This window comes from Dasypus novemcinctus, chromosome 31 (assembly GCF_030445035.2).
Source record: "Dasypus novemcinctus isolate mDasNov1 chromosome 31, mDasNov1.1.hap2, whole genome shotgun sequence".
Taxonomy (NCBI): domain Eukaryota; kingdom Metazoa; phylum Chordata; class Mammalia; order Cingulata; family Dasypodidae; genus Dasypus; species Dasypus novemcinctus.
The window spans coordinates 29,908,785-29,933,124 of record NC_080703.1 but is presented as its reverse complement, the minus strand read 5'-3'; the positions used below and the strand labels follow the sequence as shown (position 1 = coordinate 29,933,124).

General features: G+C 37.5%; 1 pseudogene; it reads right to left on the bottom strand.

Moving 5' to 3' along the window:
• Nucleotides 1-468: 468 nt before the first annotated feature.
• On the bottom strand, nucleotides 469-1,387 carry LOC101424586 (ribosome production factor 2 homolog pseudogene; annotated as a pseudogene).
• Between the last annotated feature and the right edge of the window lie 22,953 nt (nucleotides 1,388-24,340).

The following is a 24,340-nucleotide window of genomic DNA, read 5'->3' as shown; positions in this document are numbered from 1 at the left end:
TTTACTATAGCTTTATAGTTTACTATAGCTTTAAAAGTTGGGTAGTGTGTGCCCTCCAATTTTTAGAAATTACTTGTCAATATCTATAAGAACCCTGGTGGGATTTTGATTAGAGTTGCATTGAATTTATGGGTCAATTTGGAGAGAAATGACATCTTAACTATATTGAGTCTATCAGTCTAAGAACATGGTTTATTTCTCCATTTACTTAGGTGGTTTTTTTTCTCAAAGTTTTTATAGCTTTTAGCACACAGATCTTGCATATATTTTGTTACATTTATACCTAAGCATTTCATTATTTCTGGTGCTATTGTAACTTTTCTATTTCAAATGTCAGTTGTTGCAAGTACATCACAGTAAAATTGATTTTTTGTAACTGACCTTGGGTTCTGTGACCTTGCTAGACTCAGTAGTTCTAGGAGTTTTGTGATAGATTCTTTCATATTTTTTGTTGTTGGTTAATTTCCATCAAATTGTTTTAATTCCTTTTGATTTATTCTTCTGACCTACTGTTCTTCTTTCTACAGCTTGCTTTTTCAAACCCTTCATTTTCCTGATTTGTAGTTTGCTTAGGTCTTGCTTCTTTATATGAATCCTTCCATACGTTGTACCGAAAGTGTCCTGAGAGATATTTTTCTTCTTCTTTTGCTTGAGAGGTTTGGGCATTTTCATTGATAACTTATAAAGGTCATCTGATGCCAGGTGTGTCCTCCTCAAAACCAGATCCAATGAGGGGCCCATCTCTTCCCAATTCAATTCGTTGTGTTCTGCAACAAGATTTCTTCAACAGCAACTTATAGCTTCGGAAGTGTATCTTCCCATTCAGTGCAGTGACGTGCAGAACATACTCCAAACCAGCAAGGCAGATGTTTGATACTGTGGGACCTCCAAAGAATCAATAAGAAGACTTTTCAGTCTTCTATAGTTTTCAGTCACATCACAATCCTCACCAGCAAATATTAACATAGGTTTCGTTCCCTCAGGACATTTACTGTTCTTAATATCTTTCAGAGAAATAAATTTCTCGATACCTAATTCAATCACATTCAGCACATGGTAGTCATACATATGACCTATTACTAGATCATGTGGCTGCTTCTTATTATGGAGCCAAACATGCATAGAGAACAATCTGACTTCTTTGAAAAGAATTCCAGCGACGTCTGATCCTCAAATGGTCTTGTAATATTTTTCTTTTTATACAGAACTCCATATGGTTTCTTCAGAGCATACACAACTCTAAGTACTTGTGTCACTGTTGCATTTGCATTTCCCCCTTAATCAGCATGGCATTTTTAATATTTTCGCTGAGTTTTTAGTTCTCTCTTCTCAAGAAATCTCTAGCCCTTTTCATTTTCGGCTTTATCATTCGATCCAAAGCTTCCATCGCTACCCCAACCTGAGCCCGGCGATCCACGTGCACAACGCTGCTATGTGAGATCTTTGATATTTTTGATATATGCAACCATATTTTCTGTGACTAGAGAGAGTTTTATTTTTCCAGTCAGTATTTGATTTCTTTTTCTTGTCTTATTTCAAAGACAACTAAAACAAGGAACGATGGAAGAGGATGTGCTCGCCTTGTTCTGATCAATAGATCTTAAATAAAGCATTTAGTTGTTCATCGTTACATATGATGTTGCTCTAATCTTTTGTAGATACCCTTTATTGTGTTAAGAAAGCTCCCTTCTATTCTTAATTTGCTGGGAGGGTTTTTAAAAAATCATGAATGGATACTGAATTTTACCAAATGATTTTTCTACATCTGTTTATACGATCTTATGGTCTTCTGCTAATATGATGGATTATATTGATTGATTTTCAAGTGTTAAGCCAGATTTGAGTTCCTAGAATAAACTCCACTTGGTCATGATATAGCATCCTTTCCACATTTTTCTAGTTTTGATTTGTTAATATTTAGTTGGGATTTAGAATCTATGTTCATGGGGAATAGTTGCCTGTAGTTTGTTTTACTTGTAATGTTTTCATCTGGTTGTGGTATTATGATAATGCTGACCTCATAAGATGAGTTAGGAAGTGTTTCCTTCTCTCTTATTTTCTGGAAAAGACTGTGTAGAATTGGCATTATTTCTTCTTCCAATGTTAGGTAGCATTTGTAAGTGAAGCTCTCTTTACCTGTGACCTGCAGGATTAAAGAATATCTTGCTGAATACTCATAGAGAATCTTAAATTTAACTTTTCAATTTAGACACAATGTGTTTTTTCATATTGCTAATAAACTTTAAATTTTCTAGGAATGAGACTGTTGTATGAATTGGAGTATGTAATCAGAACATTACCCAGACTTGTTCATCAATTTAGAAAATCGTGTCATTAACAGCAGAGCTTCTGGTGATATTTGAGTCACTCATAAATATACCTATATGTATCTTCTTTTGTAGCAGTTGCATTTATGATGAATTGTACATATAGACACAAAGGGTGCCTTTTTTGCTCTATATTTTCTGGTATAATTATGCCTGAATTTTGTATATTGAAATATATCATTTTATTATAGTTTACTATTTTAAATATTATTTCATGGTGCTTTAGTTTCCTTCATTTCTCCTTTTATTATGATTAGGGGATTATTGATTATTGTTTGAAATTATGTTTGAAAGTGGGTTTAATTTCATTTAAGATTACTAAAGGAGCTTTATGGCATACATTTTTAAAGGGAGTTTTGAGTAAAACAAGTTTGATAACCACCAAGGTTGGCCATTACAATCCATTTTAAGGACTTTGAATTTTAACCTAAGTATGAAAAGAAGCTTTTGTAGAGCTGTAAACAGAATTGGAATGACCCGTCATACTTATTAAAAAGATTATTTTGGCTGTTTAATGAAAAATAAATTATAGAAGCAGCAAGGGTACAAGTAGAGAGAAGGTGAGGAGACAATTGCAATAAGCGAAGTGAGGGGTAATCATTGCTTAAAGCAGTTGATTAGGGTGGTAGTGGTAGAAGTGATAAGTGTCAGATTTTTGTACACATTTTGAATATAGATTCAGTAGGACTTGCTATTGAATTGTATATGGGGAGTGTGAGAAGGGTCAAAATTGATAATTTTTTTTTGGTCTGGGCAACTGAAAAAATAGAATTTTCATTTATTAAGATAGGAGATTTTGCAAGAGGATTGTAATTTTAAGCATTAATTTTGAAGTGCCCATTTGATATCCAACTGAAGACTGAGATTGAGTAGGCAGCCAAGTTGGGCATTCAAATCTGAAGTTTGAGAGAGATAAAGGTTGGAAATTTGGGAATAATCGGTCTCTAAGTCATATTTAAGCCCACAAGACAGAGTGATATCAGACCTGTGAGGGGGGGAAAGTGGGGGGTTTTCACTGTCCATGGAACTGGGGGGAGGGTGGGGAAAGGAGCAGATGAACTCGGGATTGTCGGGTATGTGGTTGAAACTACAATGTTGGGAAATTTTGGGGGGGCAGGTAAGGCAGAGGAGGGTTACTGGTTTAAGGTGTTGGGTGTGGGTGGCATACAGAACAGGGCGCACCTGGGGCTGGCTTCCAGGGAGTATGTGAGTGTTCATCCTGTCACAGTGCATTGTCTCAGTGGGTGGAGACCCACGCAATGAACGGGAAGGTGTTGGACTCCCATCCTGGGGAGTCCTGCTATGTTCTCAAACAGAGGGGCAGGAGTCTCTCAAGAGCATAGGCAGTGCCTAATAGAGGAGGAGAGGCCAGTGTGTTAAGCCCTCAATGTTGTTGCTAGTAACTATGAATCTTGTTCTTCAGGGAGTGAAGCTTGGTGGTTGCTGCAGGTCCCGAGGGCAGGGGGAGGGAGGAATAGAAGAAATGGAACGTGGGGCATTTTGGGAGCGTTAGAATTGTTCTACATGATCTTGCAATGATGGATGCAGGCCATGTTAAATTCTGTCAAAATTTGTAAAGTGTATGGCCCAAAAGTAAACTATAACGTAGATCATTGACCATGGTTACTAGCGATGCTTCAATATTTTTATATCAATTGTAACAAATGCACCACCCACATGTAAAATGTTATTAATGGGGAAAAGGGAAAAAGAGGGAGGATGTTGGGTTTATTGGAATCCCCTATATTCTCTACATGACTTTTCTGTAACCTAAAGCTTCTTTGAAGATAAAATGAAAAAAAAAAGACACTGGGGGAATAAATGGAAGAAAATGTCACTGTACATACAAGGCAATAGACTTACAGTGATGAAAGACATAATGCCAAAATTTATTTTTTTAATTTAATTTTATTATTTTTTATTATTTCAAGTTCTTTTTTTTTTGTATTTTATTTGTCATTTTAAAAACTATCCTTATTTCATTTTCTCATTAATTTTATTTGGTTATTTTGTTGGCTTCATTTTTTAAGAAGTTTTGGATCACAGAAAGGTTAAAACTGTGGCAGGGAGGATCATTGGTGCAGTATGTCAGTGATGGGGAGATGCATGGGGCACACCTGTAACTGGATTTTGTCTAGATTCTTGACTATGCTGCAGAAATGAATTTCAAGAGCGCAATGGGTGAGTTAGGCTAGTAATTTATTAAGGTAGGGAGGGAAGCGAAATGGGAGAAAATAACAGATCATGGGACCCAGATAGAGAGGGAGGGGCTGAAAAGTGATAAAGCAGGCTGATTTACAGACTACAATTTCCCATTATTGGTTATAAATGTCCAGGTTTTACTTGCATGTTGATCCATGTGGGGGTCCATGGTGAGAGAAGGGCACAGAAGGCAAGAACAGGGGTCCAAATGCAAGACAGAGAGTTCAAACGTTGCACCTGAATTTTAAAACATTAATTATTCCACCTCATTGCTAATGGCAGGGGAGGAATCCCAGCTGTTTGCTATTTTGATTGATTGCCCCACCCATCAATCCCCCAGGAGGGCCCAATAATAAGGCCCCTGAAGAATATTCACAAATTCTCCTGGCTTCTGGAGGAAGTTTTGTTCTGAATTACATTTCTCACGAGAGTCTTCCAGCAGCTATCTTGGGGTTATTGGTATCCACACGGACTTCTTGCCAGGTTCCAGATCTGTCTATTGATTCCTCATCTTACTAGCCTGCTTCATACTTATAGGCATATGAAAGAGTTCAGGTATTCATGGGGCATTGTCACACTGGGTAGAGATCCATACAATAACTGAAAGAATATCCAGTTCCCATCCTGGGGGGCTCTGCCACATTCTCTAATGGGACAACAAGAATCCCCTGAGTATAGGGACAGTGACTAATGAAGGCAGATGGACCATTGATGGGCCTTTGATATTGATGACTGTACTTATGAGCCTTTTCTTTTGAAATTGAAACTTAGCCTAGTATTACAGGTTGCCTAAGAGTTACCTCCTGAGAGCCTCTTTGTTGCTCAAATGTGGCCTCTCTCTAAGCCAAACTCAGCATATAAATGCACCTTCCCCTCAGTGTGGGACATGGCTATTGGGGATGAGCCTCCCTGGTACTGAGGGATTACTACCAAGCACCAATTAGCAATGCAACTGAAATAAGACCTTGACCAAAATGGGGAAAAGATACAGACAAATGAGTTTATATGGTTAAAGGACTTTGAAGAGAGTCAGAGTGAGTCAGGAGGTCATTCCAGAGGTTAGGTTTATGCATATCTTAGCAGGGTCTCATTGACTGCCACAGTAAATATTGCTGATACAAAATACCAGAAATCTGTTGGCTTTTATAAAGGGTATTTATTTGGGGTAGAAACTTGCAGTTACCTACTTACATGGTCCAATCAAAGCCTTAATCTTTATTTAATCAAGTAAAAGTGAAACCTCTGAATCTAATAAAATCTAATGTGCAAACAGGCCAGTTTACAAACATATTCCAATATCTATTTTTGGAATTCATAAATAATACCAAACTGTTATATTCCACCCTCTGAATTCCAAAAAGATATTGCAATATTAAAAAAAAACTTTAAGTTGATAGCAATGCTAAGCACAAAATCACATCACAATCAATTTAAAGAAATAAGGTTTGTCTTGGGGCAAAGTCCCATCTGGCTCTAGACCTCTGAAACTTACAAAACCATTTATCTACTTCCAATACACAAATGGACACACAAAGGATAAACATTTTCATTACCATATGGAGAAATTGGGAGGAACACATGAGTTATGGGTCCTCTACAGTTCAGTAAACCTGCAAGACATCCTCCATTCAATTTCAAAGTCTGAGAATCATTCTTAAGGTAATTGTTTCTTTTCCCTGGGGCCTCATGAGGACCCACCTTTTTCACAGGCTTGCCCAATGGGTGGGGACCAAACTCCAGACCTCACTCTCCAAGAGCATTGGGGTGATTGTCACACTTTACTCAATCTTTGGGTTAGAGTCTTAACCCGCCTAGGACAGTGAGTGAAGACAACATACAGGCTCAACCCTCTCAGAGCAATGAGTTGATGTCCTGACCTTCCCTAATTCATGGGGACAGACACACCCCTGTCAGACTTTTGGGGTGCTGGCCTTAACCATCCTAATCCTTGAGGAATATGCTCCACCGTCTCTGTACCCAAGGGTGGCAAAACTCTCCCTGAACATAGGTTGGAACATCCACTGTCTTCAAGTGCTGGGGTAAACTCACCCTCTCTGTACACATGGTGGGGTTCTGTCTTGACTCAAGGTGTTGTCTTAATTCCAGATCTCAACTTCCATGATTTTCCACTTAAAGCTGTTTCCCCTTCCATCTCTCATGCCAATGTCCTTTTTTGCCCCTGCTGGCAATGGTTTTGTTCATAGAGCTCTCTCAAAAAGTTTATTGGTTTTGCATGCAGGAAGCAGGGGCCCAAGCCATTAGACAGTAAGACTTTCCCCAAGTCTTTCCTAGATAACTGGATTTTCAATCCTGATTTACAATTTCCAAGTTTAGGCAAGCCCTCAAATGGGGCACTATTGTCTGGGAGCTTGATTTCCAGAGGCTTGGAATTTATGGAGTTTCCGTTTTCTTTGTGCCCAGCAACTCAGTCCTCAGTTTATTTCTCTCGCCTAGCATATTGTTATAAGCTGCAAGGAGAAGCCAAGCTGCATTCTCTGAGTTTACTATGGAATGTTCTTCAGCTAAATGCCCAGGCTCACTGTTGTCAAGTTCTGCCTTCCATAAAACACCAGGAGTCAATCTTGCTAAGTTCTCTGTGGCTTTAAAACATGGGTCGCCTTTCCTCCAGTTTCCAATAATAGTTTCATCATTTACTTCTAAGGCCTCATAAGAAGTCTCTGTAGAGTACATATTACTATCAACAGTCTCTTTAAAGCCCTGCAGGTCTTTTCTACCAAGCATCTCACACTTCCTCTAAAAAAATACCCCTTACCAATTTATAAAATTTTTCCAGCATTTTAGTAATTGTAAAAGCATTTCCCTACTCTCCAGTGCCAAATTCTGTGTTAGTCAGCCAAAGGAGTGCTGATGCAAAATACCAGAAATTGATTGGCTTTTATAAAGGGTATTTATTTGGGGTAGAAGCTTACAGTTACCAGGTCTTAAAGCATAAGTTACTTCCCTCACCAAAGTCTATTTTCACATGTTGGAGCAAGATGGCTGCCGACATTCAGCCTTCCTCTTCCTCTTAAGGATCTGTGGTCCCAGCTTCTTTCAATATCAGCTGTATGCAATCATGCTCTCTGGGCTTTGTCTCTCTCCATGGGGCTCATTCTCTCCAGGCTCAGGCTTGCCTCTCTCCACAAGGTCAGCTGTAGACTATCAGGCAAACAGCTCCTCTCTCTTCCCAGGATCTCTGCCATGTCTGTGGAGCTCTCTCTATTCCTCTGTGTTCTTCTCCTGTGAGTTTCCTTCCCAGTCCAGCTCAAAACTCCAGCATCAAAACTCCAACTAACTCTGTTGCTCTGCCGTGTAGTTGGTGAGCACGGACTCAATGTCCTACTGATGTGGCCCAATCAAAGCCTTAATCATTATTTAATTGAGTAAAAGTGAGACCTTTGAATCTGATACTATCTAATGTGCAAACAGGCCAATTTACAAACATAATCTAATATCTATTTTTGGAATTCACAAATAAATACCAAACTGCTACAGCTCCTGAGGGCTCTAGAGACATCCAGACACTATAGGCAGGGCTGACAGCTCAGGAGTTTGGCACCCTGCTAATGGGCCCTACTTTGGAATTTATGCTCTCCAGTGTGACAGACTTGGACTCAGTTGTGGTTTTCCTACACATGACTCTTCTGCCCCTTATATTTGGACCTATAGTTAGTATTAGAGTTGATAGGTTTATGTCCGAGAGACTTAAATCTTTGGACTTTTCATGCCAGTCAGGCCCTGAATCTCAACAGAGTCGCAATACCTACTCTCCAGTTCATTGGACTCATCCAGGAAAACTAATAAGGAGATGATAACCACTCCCAGGAACAGAGATTCTAAAACTGCAAGCAAGATAGTCCCATTCTCTGCCACATGGGATCTAAATCCCCTCTCAATTAGAGGTGGAGTGGACATCACTATCCCAGAATCCTCAGGACTGAGGAATAAATGATGGACTAGCAGAGAATTATTGTTATTCTACTTATTGTTAGTCTAGCAATGGAAGAACTTTTATCATTGATGTGGAAGCAGTGGCCACCAGAGTTTCTGAAGGGAGGGAGAGGGAAAAATAGGTAAAATATGAGGGCATTTTAGGACATTGGAATTGTCCTGAATGATGTTGTAATGACAGATATACAGGCCATTCTATAACTTATTGTAACTTACAGAATTGTGCAGGAGAGAGTTTAAACTACAATGTAAACTATAATCCACACTTAGTGACAATGCTTCAATATGTGTTCGATTATAACAAATGTACCACACTAATAAAGGATGTTGTTAATGTGGGAAAGTGTGGGAGGGGTAGGGAGTGGGGTATAAGGGAACCCCTACATATTTTTATGTAACATTTATGTAATCTAAGTATCTTTTTAAAAAAATAAAATAAATAATAAAAAAGAAGCAAGCATAAATAAAGAAGGAAAAAAGCTCCAAAACTGAGCTCTCGAACTCTCCAAAATTTAGAAGTTGAGGAGATAAGGCTATCTGAGAAATGACCAGTAAAGTAGGAGGAGAAATAAGAGAGAATAATGTTTTTGGAGCCAAGTCCAATGCTCTTTTGATTTTTTTCGTATTAAGCAGTAGTATCTCTTCAAGAGTCATCAGATCTTTTCTTTATCCCTGGTGTTCTGGAATTTCACTATTATATGCCTTGATATGAGTATTTTTCTTTCCTTTATTGGGTACCTGATAGTCCTGTTTAATCTGAAGACTCATGTTTTGATAGGCTGAGAAAACTTGTAGCACTATTTCTTTGATGGTATCTTCCTTTCCATTTTTCTGTGTTTTTCTCTTTCTGAAATTGTTATTAATCGGATTCTGAACCTCTTATATTGAGCCTCTTGATCTCTACCTTTTCTCTCATATCCTTAGCTTCTTCCATTTTTTCCTTTGGTTCAGTTTTCTAAGGGATTTTATTGGCTTATTCCTCCATCCATTCATTTGTATATATTTTATAATCATGGTTTAATTTTTTCAAATTTTTCTTTGTCCTCGTTTTTAAATATTTAACTATGGTTTTACCAATTCAAGATTTTCTCATATTTCTCTGATGTTATTAAAATTAAATGTTATCTTTGAAATTTTCCTTTCATTTTGGTTCTTTTTTTTTTTTTAAAGATTTATTTATTTAATTTCTGCCCCCCTCCCCCGGTTGTCTGTTCTCTGTGTCTATTTGCTACGTCTTGTTTCTTTGTCCGCTTCTGTTGTCGTCAGTGGCACGGGAAGTGTGGGCGGCGCCATTCCTGGGCAGGCTGCACTTTCTTTCGCGCTGGACGGCTCTCCTATGGGGCGCGCTCCTTGCGCATGGGGCTCCCCTATGCCGGGGACACCCCTGCGTGGGGCGGCACTCCTTGCGCACATCAGTACAGCACATGGGCCAGCTCCACACGGGTCAAGAGGGCCCGGGGTTTGAACCGCGGACCTCCCATGTGGTAGACGGACGCCCTAACCACTGGGCCAAGTCTGTTTCCCCATTTTGGTTCTTTTAGTGAGCAGGTGCATGAATGCTCATGTGGTAGAGAACTCTGTCCATATGTCTAGTGATTCCTGTTTTCCAGTTCATGATTAGGAATCAAACAATAAATATCTTTTTTAGAAACCTGCAAGCATGAGGCTGGCTTCACTCTTTGGAACTGGTTATTTCACTTTCCTCAAACAAACAAACAAACAAACAAAAACCCCAACACACAAAAACAAAACACACATACACACACACACAATTTCAGTACGTAGCGGTCATTCAGTATCTTTAAAGATGGATCCTTCAGTTTCCTGCCTGGAAATGAGGTAGACACCCAGCTAAGTGATGGCTTGCTGGCCCAGTCATTCAGAATTTTTCAGTTGACTATCATCTCTCTCACCCCTTTACAATCTTGTATCTCTCACGCATCTTCTGCTGTTCGAGTGCTTTTGAGTATACAAACTTTGCTCTTTCACTTTCATTGGAGAATATAATTCAAGTCTCTTGTCAGTGGTAGAGTGGCAGCATATGGCTGCTGGCATCTCTGCATGGTGGCACAGGAAAGTGGCATATGACTGCACATCTGGCATTTCAGTCACCCACGTGTGTATGCTTACTTTAGTCCTTAACCCTTATGATCTGCCCTGGAAGTTGCTCCTGAGTTCTCTGGAGCAAGTACTTTCACTTCTCATTGGTACGACCCTGGCTATGTATTTTAGGTTGTAGCTCTTTCTTCTATCACATCACTCACTACTCCACCACCTGCTTTACATTTTCCAAAAATGTGAACAAGCCTTTCCTTTTCCTTGTGGGATTATCCCTTTTTCATTCCTTTATCTCTATGTTAATGGAGTCATAGGAAGAAGAGAGAATAAAGACATACGTTCAATCTGCCTTTTTTAACTGTCCAGACAACTTTCGTAAAAATATTTTTTCTCACCACAAATTAGATTTAATAATGAAAATGAAATTCTGAACACCATTTCAAAGAGCTGCTTTTATAATCAGGAGAAAGTAAAATTCAGCCTGTGAATAGGGTGAGCTGCTCATAGTTTCTTTGAATTTCAGTGTTCTTATCTGCCAAACAATGGAATAAGACTGAATAACTGGCTCCCAATTCAGCTTGGTTATTAAAATCAACGTGGATGCTTGTTTCAAAATCAGATCCCTAAGCAGCAGGATCAAAGATGTGGATTCCATATGTCTGGGGTGGAAAGCATGAGATCCTGTAATCTCTTGGGGCCCTGGAGTGTAGATTTCCTATGAGTCTGTAGATTTCATTTCTGTGCTTAACTTCCTTTTTGAGCTGGTAACTTTTTTTTTTAATGACAGTTATTCTAAATATTTGGACAATTGAAAACCTATTTAGAGCCTTAAATTGAACTTTAAACATTTCACAAGGGTCAAGCATAGATTGTTAACAAGAGGAAGCATACAGTTGATTTAGTGGGGGCTGGGAGGGGCAGGGTGGGAATGTTGAAGAGAGAATGAAAAATGGCATTAAAATCATTCTTGACATTTAGAAAGTAAAACACCTCTCATCTTATAATAATTTCAAAACTGAAATGTAATAAAATTTTCTTGTCCAACAGTGATATGCAGGAAATAGAATTTATGTTCTGCACACTCAAAGCTCATGGATCAGGGTGGGAGCTGGGAGTGGAGGAAATGGTGTCATGAGATTTTCAGGTTTATCCAAAAGGGTCATGGGTTTAAAAAGGTTGAAAAGCACTGTAGTAATGCGATGGATTGGTTTTTGAAGAAAAGTGAGAAAAGAAAACCATTAAGTCCAACTGTCACTCTTCCAACTGAATACTGAAACCACTTGGGAAAAAAATTTGAGTGAGTTTTACAGTCATAAGCAACTTTGGTGTTTTTGAGGTTTGCCTGTGAATCGTTATTTAGCTATACCACATGCTTCCTAAAGATGTGATTATTGCCATATTTTAAAGCTTTCAAAAGTGTAAAGTTGCCTGTTACAATGGACCGATTTATTCAAAGGTTTCTGTTCATGTGGATTAGGGGATTACTGTGTCGCGTTACGGTTTAGTGGATAGAGGCTTCAGGAGACTGGAATTTCGTTCTGCTTTCACAATGATGTGCTGTATGAACTGAAACAGGGCGCTTCGCATTTTATCTTTAAGTCTTTGTATGTCATATATTGGATAAGAATAATTTGGTTCAAAATTGTCATCCCTGGACTACCAAGGTTCTTTTCGTTGATCGATTTGGCCAACCGGGTAAGCGCTTTCCTCCTTCTTCCTTCTTTGTATTGAAGATGAATAAAGTCATGTAATCCAGGGTGATATAGTTACTCATTGTAGCGAGAGCAGGAGGGTAATCTTACTCCAGATCTCTGCTTAGCATAGAGGAGAAGCTGATTAAGAAGACTAGAACACTGCATATAATAGTAAAAGCAGTGAATCTGGAGAAAAGAGAGCAGGTCTCCCAATTCTGTGTCCTTGTTCAGGACGGTTTAAGCTCTCTTGGCATCAGTGTCCTTGTTTGTAACTTTGAGATCATCAAAGTTATCTGAGAGAATTGTTTTGAGAACTAAAGAAAATAATATTTTCATACACCTTTAAGCACCGTGCCTGGCATTTTTCTCTGAGGATGACGGGAAGCACTGCAAAATTTTGAGTAAAAAGTAAAAAAGTGGTACAATTAGATCTGTTTAGACCATGTCAAGGATGAGTCGGAGGCACATGAAACTGGAATGCAAGAGATTTTGAAGCAGGGGGACAGAGGAAAAGTTGTAACTGCTGAAAAATTACACAACCCCCAACAAAGCAGAAGCAGAAGAAATGGAGAGGATGGACCTAGTTAAGTGACAAGAGTCGGTTTCTTGAAGATAAGGCTCATGTTTTCTCTATCTTTGTGTCCTAGTACCTAGTACAATGCCTGGCACAGAGTAAGTGCTGGGAAAATATTTCTTATTTGGTCATGGAATTGTCTCCATTTGATTGAACGCCACCAAAAATGGTAGTGAGATATGTTGTTGCAATTCGAATTGATACATTTTGCTCATGTTTCCTGCTACCCCAAACTTTCTCCCTCCAACAGGGGGATCTAGATATTTTGCCTTTATTTCTTTAGGAAAAGGGCAACCTTGGAGAAAAAAGACTTTCAAATGGGGTAGAACTCATAACTTCTGATTTTTTTCAAAAAAACCTGGGCCTGTTTAGAAGAATCTATAATGAATCAGAGTCAATATCTCCATCACAGAGGTGAACAAAGAGTCCCTCAGAGGGGACACGGTGAGACCTGGTGGGATCCTGTGGCCGTGAGGGTGGGAAGAGGGTTTTGGAAACTCTGGATTTTGCGGGTAGGAGAGCAGAGGAGAGTTGGGCTTCTCTCCTTGGAGAGAGTCTGGGGTAGGGATAGGGGGAGGTGGGCTCTAGAATCCCTGCCTCCAGCGTAAACCTAATTGCCCTATTTGTGGCATGGACCTCACGGCATTCCTTGTGTTATAGCATGGCACTGTAGCAGCAGATGGTTCGAGGGGGGAGGGAGGTGTGTGCCCAGTAGAGTTTTCCATGGCTCAGAGCAGTGTCCCACAGTAGAAAATTCCCCGTGCACGGCTGTGACTCAGAGGCGCATGAGGGCCTTAAAGTGACCTTGATGATGGAAACATGGTGGATGGGTGAACAAGTCTGGAAGGGAACAGGGACCTCTGAGTGGGTGACAGTACAGCCACCCACAGATGAACACCTGGTGCTCTCCACCACCCATCCCTGTGCCCTCAGACTAAGTGTTTTTTGTACCTGTGACCCTCAGACAGATGAAGTCTCTGCCACCCAGTAGCACGGGGACTTACAATATAAATTGAATTCCTTATGGAAAATTAGAGACAATCACATTTCTGAGACATCTCTACTTGTCAACTAACATTTAAACTCCCTATTACAATAAGTATTTGATGCTTTAATAGACATAGAGTAGGCACTGATTTTAAGTTGCTGTGTGAACACTTTCTATCTTGCACAGGCCTGAACATACCTGAGGTTCAATTTGGGAACCCAACTTTAAAGGCTATAGACAAATTGGGGCCTCATTAAGAGAATGAAAATCATGCAATGTAAGAAATAGTAGAACGTGGTATCCTTAGCTAGGGCTCTGGCAGTTTTTCTAGTGTTCAAAGAGTATATTGAAAACCAAGGGTTGATTTACAGCTGATTGTTATATAGCTCTTACTACCTTCTAAGCACTATTGCCATGTAAGTCTTTTGATTCTCACAACAATCCAGGGCAACATGTACCAGTATTATTCCCACTTACCCAGGTGAAGAAATGGAGTGCGGAGAGGTTAATTAGCTTGCCCAAGTTCGGATAGCTGATGAGTGGCAGAGTCAGGATTTAGTCAGTCTTGCTCCAGGGTTTGAGGCTCCACTGTGCTCTCTCGCAGGTTCTGAGTTAGTATAACAAAGAACTCCAGAGTTAGAACCATTCAGGAAGGGAATATTGGCCTCAGATGCACTGATTTCACCAAGAGTGAGTTAGGCAGATTTCGGTGATCTCTTGGCACGGATAGTATGGCAAGATTTGAGGTTCTGATGGAGATGGACACTGGGGGAATGAACTCTGAGATCTTTGATTCTGAACTTCTGCAAGGCTATGATTCTTATGAAATTTCATCTGTTAGAAAATGTTTTGAAAATTTGATTTGTAATAGGCTTTTTTCCTATCCTTTGAGTGACATAGAGGGCTTATTCAAGAAAATTACCACAATATAATTCTAGCTCAGGTTATATTGTACTCACTGAATGTATATATTCATGGTTAGACTCCCGCTGAAAAAGAACAACCTTTTGTAAGTGAAAATATTCTGTTTATGTAGCTACAACTCTAAAAGGGAGTGATTTGTAGAAATTAGTTTCATCTTCTTCCATTCCTTTATATTTCAGTTTGATTTTATAGCTTCAACTCCTGGTTGTTGATACTATTGGTTGAATTTCCCTGCATGTATTGGAAGTTGGTGTGCCTGCTCATCTTGGGTGGCGTCCCACCCAGACTCCTCTCTTGTCTGTACTCCTTCCTACCTGTCTAACCTGCTGGGAATTGTAATGGTTGAGCCAGTTTTCCATCCCATTTTGATATGGGAAATGTCATAAAATCTGTCCCTTAGGTATGTCAAGGGTTTAGAGCACTTCTGAATTGCGTTCAGAAAGTGGATGTGTGTGATGCAATGAGCCTATAATCCAACTTGTTTTACATATACAATGACTTTTGTGCCACCACAAAAATCAAGAGAAGATTGATTGTACTTTGCTTCAGGTTGAACTTTATTTATCAAAAGCAGTTTACTATTTTGGAAAAATCACTTTACAGACATTCTCTTCACTCGGGAGTTTGAGTTGCCAGTAGCACCCCACCTCCCCGCTATCAGTCTGTATTTGTAGCTCTCTTATTCATGGCGATATTACGTAAAGTTCAAAAGATCTAACAATTCCACTACATCTGTGGAATGTACTGTGACTATGCATTTACATATCGAAATAATAAATTCTTTCCTTTACATTACAGTTAGAGCATTATATTGATTTTTAAAGATCTGCATGGAGATAGGTTAATTTATGATGGATTTTGTTCAAGGTAAACAGGGAGTTACAAAATGTTTATTATAAAATGGAGGTTTGGAGATTTATAGAGCTTTCATTTTGTTTTAAGTTTTTATAACCTCCAAAACCTCGAAGTGAAACCAAGTCAAAATCCTCCCAGTTGTTAAAACCAAGGGCTTCCTCGAAGCTTGACTCAGATTTAGTAAAAGAATCTATGATACTACACAAAAGTTGGTGGGAGTGAGGGTTTCTGTTAGGGACAGTATGAAACAAATATCAGGTTTAGGAGAAACCATTATAATAAAATTTTACTTTCTCATAATATTTTCAGAAACTTTCTATTTACCCAGGCATATCCCAAAGGGCACGTTAAATAAGGAGCAAATGCTGTTTGACAAGACTGCTATATTGCCACACGTTTCCACTTACAGCATTTAACACCATTTTTTCTTCTCTAATTCTCTTATCTAGATGATTTGATATCAGAAGACAAATCTACCTCAAGGTAGCTAAAATTAGAGAAATAAGGAGATCTTCTATTTTAAAATGCAGGATTGCTTTGGGCCCAAGGGGCATTTATTCTGTGGAAGTTCTTTTTTGCCTTTACTTTATTTCCCTCTTTGGAATATCTTTTCTCTCTTTATTGCCACATTTTCAAATTCTATACCTTATACATTTGAAAGAAAAAATGGACACAGATGTTTTCTTAAAAAAAGGAACCAAAGCACAATAAGTGAAGATTACTTGTCAGATTATAAAATTTATTATAAAGCTCTAGTAAATAAAGGTATATTAATGCCCCAAGAATAGATAAAGATATGAGCCAATCCAGAAACAGATTCTGCTATACGAAAAAATTATTACAATGAAAATTACACCAGAAATGAGTAGAGAAATATTATTTTTAAAGGGTAATTAGATAATAGATAAAACTTTTGGGGGAAATTATATTCTCATTGTAAATTATGCATTAAATAATAGACTTAGAAAAAAATTTAAATATAAAATTTAGTAGGAAATACGGATGATTAGTGCCATGTTCTCAAAGTGAGAAATGACTCTATAAGCAAAGTAGAAAACAAAACCAATGAAGGAACTCACAAAGTAATAGACAAAGGAATAGACTGATAGAATTGACTTTAAATAAGAAAAAAGATTTATTTTTATTTATTTATTTCTCATCCTCCCTCGTTGTCTGCTCTTTGTGTCCATTCTCTTTAGGTGGCACTAGGAACAAATCCTGGGACCTTTTGGAGTGGGAGAAAGGCTCTCAATCTCTTGCTCCATCTCAGCTCCCCCATCTGCTGCATCTCTTATTGTCTCTCCTCTGTGTCTCTTTTTGTTGCATCATCTTGCTGTGCCAGCTTTCCATGCGGGCCAGCTCAGTGTGTGGGCCAGCATTCCTGCACAGGCTAGATCTCCTGCATGGGCCAGCACTCTGTGTGGGCCAGCACTCCGCGTGTGCCAGCTCTCTGTTCAGACCAGCTTGCCTTCACCAGGAGGCCCAGGAAAACAAACCCTGGACCTCTCTATGGTAGACGGGAGCCCAATCGCTTGAGCCACATCTACTTTCCTGACTTTAAATTTTGTTTTCAGCCTTTATCAGTGCTTATGCTATGCTAGAGCAGTGGTCTCCTGAGATTCTGAATGTGTATCCCCAATACAGGTACATAGCTGCTGTTTGCAGGTGCCTGCCTTGTGTTCTGTACAGGGTCCCAGCAAATAAAAGAATGCTGTTCACATTGCAGGCATGTTTATTATTTTGAAAATTTTTTGCATATTTAATATAAATATTTAGGCTCCAAAAATAGGTAATTTGTATATTCATTATGTAAATTCTCAACCAGTCATGTAAAGTGTCTTTTTATAATAGGGCACATATTGTTTTACTTTGACTCATGAAGAAGGAACAAGTTCAACAAACAAAAGACTTCGTCACTATAGCAATAAATATGTTCTAATACTGGATGCTATTTCTCAAATTCATGTGATCATCAGAAAATATTTCAAAAGAAAAATCTATTGGTGAGATTTAGCTAAATTTTATGTTTCATTTTGCAGTTCATTGTGTTATCATTTATTTATTTTGCTAAAATGATATTGCAGCATTTTGAATTTAAGTTTAACAATATTTTCACATGACTGAGATCACTGCATAATGAGTAATATTCATTTATGATTACCACATAATGGTTTATAATTCTATCATAATGATTATTTATTGGATGTTGTAAAAATTTTATTTAATTGCTGTTAAAATTAAATGGTTCATTAAATTCATATAACTTTAAAATATGACATATGCTAAGATGAATATATTAAATTGTTACATTATTTCTACTTAGATATTCAAAAGATAAGAAAATTAATTATCAAGATCAGGAAAAAGCAAATCAGAAAATGAGAATCTACTGAAGAATAAGATGAAAGCAAATAATTTGGACTATTGAATGCCAAGGGCTAAAAAGTGAGGGGTGTGTGTGGAGGAAACAACTGGTTTTAGCAGAATCTGGTGTAGGCCCATCTTAGAGGGTACACACTAGTGAGTTTATCCTCTACCTCCGTGTCAGCAAAAATGGATGAATTCCCAAAGAAACCAAAAAATCAAGAGAAAACAACATGAAGAATTCATTAAACCAAATATCCTTTCTTGATCGATTCACATATCCATGTAATTTGAATATTGAACAAAAGAACCCTCTTGTGGAAATTATTCATCTCGAGTGAGACAGGTTTACTTTCCATAAGAAGACACAAAAAGGAAATTTTTTAGAAACTTCTTACACAGGAATTCTGCAAATAGTGAAAAAAAGTTCACTAGTTTCTATTTCTTTTCTTTTTTTTTTTTTTTAACCCAAGAGCATTCATTTAAGGAATTATTTTGCAATTTTTTGAAGATAGGAAAAACATAACTGAAGAAACAACTAGAGAAAGAGAATGGGGGCAAATAGTGCCAGATTTTACTGCCTACTCTTGGCAAAACAAAAATAAAGTGAAATGCACCACAACCGTTTTGTTAAGTATTCAAAATTGATATCTGATTTGGAAAATATATAATTATATTACAGAAAATAAATTATTTGAAAATGAGAAAAATATTGGCATGCTATCAGTGAATGGATGTTATAAATAATTCAGTTTTTACGGAGGCAATTTGGCATTCTGAGCGTAATCTACCAAATTTCATGAGAAGGTAATGGGAGTTTTCTTCATTTGGTAGAAACCATAGCAAAATTTGATAACATTATGACAGAACACTTACACATAATACAAACATCAACATTAAATAAAAATATTACACATTATTTAGGGGATTATTTGCAAAACCAAATAATTAAGATTATAGCAGATGGAATAAATGAAATAATTTAATAAAGGGAGACATGCAAATTATTTTTAAATGATTTTAAACGCAACCAGTTTGTGTGCTGGTAAACTGACTCTCTCTTTTTTTTTTTTTTAAAGCCCTGATTTGTGGCATTTGCCAATTTCTTGGTGAAACACTCACAGTAAGGCTAATTTCAAGCTATCAATGCTTTAATAACTGGCTTTCAAAATCCTTGAATACTTAACATTGAGCTTTCATCAGAGAAAGTAAGTCGGGTTTCGCACACCACATACAGTACAGCCCAACCCATGGAGACAAAACATAATCATTGTTAGATTTATGAATTTCAAAAATGCAAGTACTGTTATTTCTACATTTGATTATTTTTGATGATTTTGTCCAGTGGATGATGTAACTAAAGAAGGATTGTATAGGTTTTAGTAGACTACTTACAAAGAAATTTGGAAAAAAAGAATTTGAGGGCTGTGGCTGCAACAAGAGCAGATATGTGCATGGAAAACAATAAATTGCAACAGACGATGCTGGAAAATGATAAGACAGTCTAATTCTGCTTTCTGTGCATTTTTTAAACTTAGAGGAAATGAGCTAGCAAAAATCTCCTTAACAACACTGAGTAGTTTTTTTATATTGCCCACAAACAATGCAACTAGTTTTCAGCCTCAGAAATTGAGGAGTACTGAAAACACATTTATTAAGTATGAATATTTAGCCACTGATGAATTTATGATAGAAAATATAGGTGATAGCATCATGTTACTAAAAGGTCAGGTAGAGAGAGCATAAAACTCTTAGAATATTTTGATGACCTTAAAAATATATATAATTCTACAAAGAAGTAAAAAATAAATCAACTCTTATGTATTTGCTTAGTACTAAGCTATGATATTTGAAAAGGTATTAAGGTTATAAGCAAAATGTTGCAGGAATCAAAATTCAATGAATTTAATGTCTTTGAAATTTCAAAGAGATTAAGAAGTTCCTTTTAAAAAGAAACTGTGATTTTTATGAAAAATATATTGTTGTTGCTAAAGAAATTGCAATCTCTCAGCACAAGTGTAAACTTTTCCACTGCAGGCAAATTAAAAGTAAGAAGATCAGTTTTGACTGTTTTATATCAGATGAGATAATGTCATCTTTAAAGAAAGGTTTATGATACTAAAAGAATGCCATGCCTGCTTCAGTGTTCTAGATAACATGTTATTTGAATAAATATGGGGAATATAAAATACTACAACTCCGTAAAAAGTTACAAGTGGTGTTCATTGATGAAGGTGAAAGAGAATGAAATATTGATGGGTCATGAGTATTTGAGTAACTCAAATCTTTAAGTTGTTTTCTAAAATCTGTATTAATTTCCTCTGAAAGATTGCAACATATTTGCAAAATAAATTATTGGATACATTTCCAAATATTCTTCTTGTTCTAAGGTTATATTGACATTGCCAGTTTCAATTGCCAAAGGAGAGTATAGAGGAGCAAAATTAAAATGTATTTAAAAAACCACTTAAGATCTACAATGTCTCAATGAAATCACAATAAATCTGAGATGATTTCTATAGAAAATGAAATATTGGAGCAGGTAAGCACTGAAAGCATCATAAAGAACCTCATTTCCACAAAATAACTCTTAAAAAACAAGATTCAACTTGGATGTTTGTAATTATTTTGATTAAAATTTTGTATTTTCCATTGTTTTATGCTCAAAATCTGATTTTTGTAATTTGTGCAGAATGCTTTTGAACTTGATAGAGAAATAAGTAATACACTAAAATAAAAATCTTACTTGGAGAAGGGGCACCGTTTCTAATCTGCCTGTTTATTGTGTTGGCTAGCGGTATTTCTAATTATGTGTACTTATTTTTTACAAATTATATCATATATAGCCATATACATAGATCATTTAAAAATACATAAATTTAAAATGATGTGGTAAAAATGAAAATTATTGTATTTTATTTTTAGTGTATTTATTTTATATTATTATGAGTAGTACGTTTTATTAATTTCCTTAAGTGGTTATAAACAATAGTTTATTAACAGCACAGCGATTGAATATGATTCACTAAAATATTGGTTTTACCATTTTTGAAATTGTTCAAAGAACTGTTTTTAAAGTTTATTTCAATACTGATTTTTTTAAAAAAGGAATCTTTGAGTATTTTGTTTATAACACGTTTTTGATTTTTTAAAATTCCCCACCCCTTGTGACTTTTTGTGTGCTGTCTACTCTCTGTGTCCATTCGCTGTGCATTCTTCTGCGTCTGTATTTATTTATTTTATTTCCCTTCCCCCCTTGGGGCTTGCTTGCTATCTGCTCTCTGTGTCCGTTCGCTGCACACTCTTCTGTGTTTTTGCTCGTCTCCCTTTTTTGTTGCCTCACCTTGCTGAGTTGACTCTCCACAGAGCTTGCAGGCGGGGTGGCGCTCCATGGCGTGCGGGCGAGCCCGCCTTCACAAGGAGGCCCCAAGATGCAAACCCAGGGCCTCCCGTGTGGTAGACGGGAGCCCAATCCATTGAGCCACAGCCACTTCCCTCAATATTGATTTTTAATGGCTGTCGCAGCTGAAAATGTTCCCTCAGAAGGATTTTAAGTAAGAAACTTCCCTGTAAACATCTATCATTAAGTTTATGGAGATAATTTCAAGTACTGGATGAGTGTCACATGAATTTTAGTATCCGAGAAAAACTGTAGAGCTTTGTCTTCACCCACGAATGCTTCTGAAGCCCATCTTGCCAATCTTTGACCTCATGCTCCCTTCAGCTATGATGGTAAAATGTCCATACTGCATACAAATCTGTACCTATAGGTCAAATAATCTTCTGGTACATTTTAATTGCTATGGTCAATCTCTTGGCAATCCTGATGAGCTCTGAGTGTAGGTGACAAGAGGTCATCTTAGTAGTAGAAGTGCCTGCTCTGCCATTTTCCTGTTGTTCACTTATATTTGCATAGAAAATAGGGTATTCAATCCAGATTTACTTGCAGGAAACTTTCTAGACAGTTGCCATATTGGAGGGGTGATTTGAATAAAGCTGCATGCTCTACTCTTTGAGGTACTTGGAAATGGCAACACATTGACGAGGAAGGAAGAAGGGTTGGCAGCACTACCAGCCCACCGTGTTTCAGTGCCCCAGGCTTCTCTCAGGTTCCTCCTGGACCACATGGACAAGTGGCTGTTTGCTGAATGGTCCAAGCACAGGCCTCAGGGTAAATACCTATTGTAAATATTGGTAACATTTAATTTCTATCTTTTTGAAAGTTAAAATAAATGTAAAGTGAATCTTTTTTTTTACCTCTGCTTCCCCAGTGAACCATATTTTGCATCGTAAGATTTGTTCTTTGTCTCATACCAGACCTGATAATTGGAAATTCCCGTAAACTAAGAACATTAGGATGTTGATTTGCCTAAAAGTTGATGAATGTTCAGTATGACTATATATTGTGTGTATTATCACTGACTATGTTATCAAAAAAATCAACAGATTTTACAACTTGAAAATTAAAAATTTTAGAATAATTTTTGCATAGAAATTTTAATGCTGTAGGACAATCTGAGAAACAGTTTTGCAACAAATATCACAGAAAATGGGTTAGCATCCTATTTTCTTACAATGAGCAAACTCAATATTTACAGACGTATTATAAATAAGTTTTTTAAGCTTCTAGAGAAATAAAAGTCACAAGGTGTGAACAAATGATTCACAGAACTACAAATGACTAGCAAACACAAGAAAAAGCAAACAAAACCAAAATATCTCAGAAGTAATCAGAGAAATGCAAAATAAAACAATAGTAAGGTTATCATGATCCTTCTAACAAATTATCTGTGGTCAATTGTCTCCAAAGATAGTCACCCATAATCCATAGTTCTTTCCACCCCTGTTTACGAATGCCATGCCTCCCATCAAGAGGTAGCATCTATTTCTTCTCTGAAATCTGGGTTGGACTTTTTTATTTTAAGGAGGTACCAGGGATTGAACCCAGGACTGCATACATGGGAAGCAGACACCTAACCATTGAGCAACAGCCACTCCCCAAAGAGAGTTGATCTTTTTTGTTGTTTGCTTATTTGTTTGTTTTTAGGAGGTACCAGGGATCAAACCCAGGATCTTGTATATGAGATGTAGGCACTCATCCATTTGAGCTACATCTGCTTCTGGGTTGGTCTTGTGACTTGCTCTGAACAACAGAGTGAGTAGAAGTGAGGTTGCACCTTTTTTTGGACTAGAAGCCTGGAAGCTTATACTTTTCCTCTTTTGATCCCAGCCGCCATGCTGATAGGAAATTCAGGACATCCTACTGGACAAAGAGGCCATGTATAGGAGAACTGGAGCCAATTTATAGCTGTCACCAAAGCTTCTGACATGTGAGCAAGGCCATCTTGGACTTTCAAGCTTAGCCCAAACTCCAGCTGAATGCAGTGGCACGAGTGACCTCAGCTGATTCCACATGAGCAGAACAGCCCAGCCAACCCAAGGATCAGGAGAAATCACTTGTTTATTGAAGCCACTAAGCTTTGGGGTGCTTTATATGAATCAGTAGATAACTGATACATTATTAAAGATTTGAAAATTTATTCTATTCAAACTTGCTGAAGGCACAGGGAGATGAGCATTTCAGACATTGCTCATATATATGTTACTTAATAAAGCCTGTGTGGCAAAAAGATCAACAGCATGATATTAGTCCAAGTAATAATAATAGAGGCAGATAATATTAAAGATGTTCACTACAATGTTATTTCCAGTACAAATTAGAAATTTATTATTGAAATATCCAACAACAGAATTCAGGTTTGTCAGATGGATTGTAGTTTATCTATATGGTAGATTAGTTCAGTGATGTGAGAAAACCTTTATAATAAAATACTGAGCAAATAAAGCAGAATACAAAACTCTTCATACAATTTGGTTGTATTAGTCAGGGTTCTCTAGGGAAACAGAATCAGCAAGAGATATCTGCTGATAGTAAGAGACTTATCAGAGTCTCTCACATGACTGTGGGGGATGTACAGTCCAGGTTCCACAGGCAGGCTGCAAACCAGGGGCTCCAATGGAAGTCCAGTGAAGGTTCTTGATGAGTTCTGGGAGGCGTTGGCTGTGAAAGACGAGCTGGAAAATTTTCACTCAATGCTGGAATCACTTCCCCTTTTAAGGCATTCAACTGATTGGATAAAGTGTCACTCATTGCTGATGGCAATCTCCTTGACTTATGTAATCAGCTATCTATGATTTACCACTGCTGTAAAGTCAATGGTGACTAAAGTCCATATATGCCCTTGTATTACAGTTAGCCCAGTGCTTGCTAGACCACAAACAGCTGGGCACAATTGGCTGGATGAATTGACATAATAGCAGTGGTTTAAAGGCATAAATACATAGACATATCTACACATATATGTATATCTATACATATATTTACATATTAATATCTATTTAC